Raw genomic sequence first — 1,558 nt, 5'->3', positions numbered from 1 at the left:
CAGGACTTCTTTTCTTCTTTTAATGTAGAAGAAGATGAGACACTACAACAAAATAATTGCTATGAATCCTGCCCAGGGTCTTTCAGATACCCACCTAACAGTTTATGGTATGTTCAGGGTAAGACATAAGAGCAGATAAAAGGCATGAAGCAATGAAATTCTGGTAAACAGCAATATTTTCTGTTCTTCCTTGTTTAGATCCTGATACAGTTATTGTTCTTTATCACGCATTAATTGCCACAGTATTAAAATTGCAAAATGCATTACTCTTTGCTCCATAATTTGATCCGTTTTACAGCTCATGTAATTGTCTACAGACAGAACTATTTGTCTGTGAAAAAACATTTACACATAATTCAGGTTTGTTCTTTTTTAAGTAAGCTGAACTTACTTCTGTTGAACTTAACCAGGTTAACTGTATTTCAGCCTCCAATGTTGCAGTAAAAATGTACTTCCTTCAATCTGGTTTGCTTGCAGACAGAGTCTGACAGTAGATTTAGTACAGCTACAGTATTAATGTTCAAAACTCCCATGCTGCACAGTTTTCCCACATGCTACATAAAAATGCTCTATAGTTTCTCTCTCCAAGGCTCCTCCATTAGGGCATTAACTGACTGTATGCCTCCAGTTTGGTTAATGTTTTAATTTATATATAAATACAGCTTTCCACTCGCCCAAATTTCTATTTATTGCAAAATAAGTATGGTGAAATAATAATTTTACCCAATATTGGCTTAACATTATTTTTCAAACTGTGAAAGTCAATGGAAAATAAATCTAGGAGAGTACTGGTGAAATTAAGGATGCAGAATCATAGAATAAATAAATTGTAACATTATAAAGGAAGGATTTACATTAGGAGGAAATTCTTCAGTGTGAGGGTGGTGAGACACTTGAACAGGTTGCCCAGGGAAGCTGTGGATGCTCCATCCCCGGAAGAGTTCAAGGGCAGGTTGGATGGGGCTCTGAGCAATCTGGTTTAATGGAAGGTGTCCCTGCCCATGCAGGAAGGTTGAACTAGGTGATATTTAAGGTCCCTTCTAACCCAAATCAGTCTGTGATTCTATGACTTGAATTCATGCTTCAAGTTAAACTGTGTGTATGCAAGATGTGCATTTTACAGACTGGATTTAATTCAGAATGAATTTTGGTAATGTAAATCATCAGGTTTGTGGAGTAGAAGGTTTTAGAGCCCTATGGTAGTTAAATAACAGGAGTGCAGCAGCCCCTGTTTCTTTTCATGTCAAAAGAAGTGCTATTATTTCTGTCTTCTAAGTACTTCCTAACCGTTGTTTTACCAATGGACATTCTGAGCAACTGACTAAATTTTTGGGCTGTATTCATTTTTCAGTCCAGGTTTGGAAATAAATCCTCTTTATTCAGTCTCTGGTGGTCCCTCCCCTCCAGAAAAATCTCAGCTTTGATTTCTTAGGGGTTGGCAGTGCAGGGGAGGGAGGAGCACAAAATTCTTGCTGGTGCTACTGCTGCATCTCCCAAGGGGAACACAGAGTCCCACAGCCAGAAAAACCCTGGGGGAGGGAATAGCATAAACATTCTT

This window comes from Chaetura pelagica, unplaced genomic scaffold (assembly GCF_000747805.2).
Source record: "Chaetura pelagica isolate M959 unplaced genomic scaffold, ChaPel_1.0 scaffold72, whole genome shotgun sequence".
Lineage (NCBI taxonomy): Eukaryota > Metazoa > Chordata > Aves > Apodiformes > Apodidae > Chaetura > Chaetura pelagica.
Note: the sequence above shows the minus strand (reverse complement) of the source record.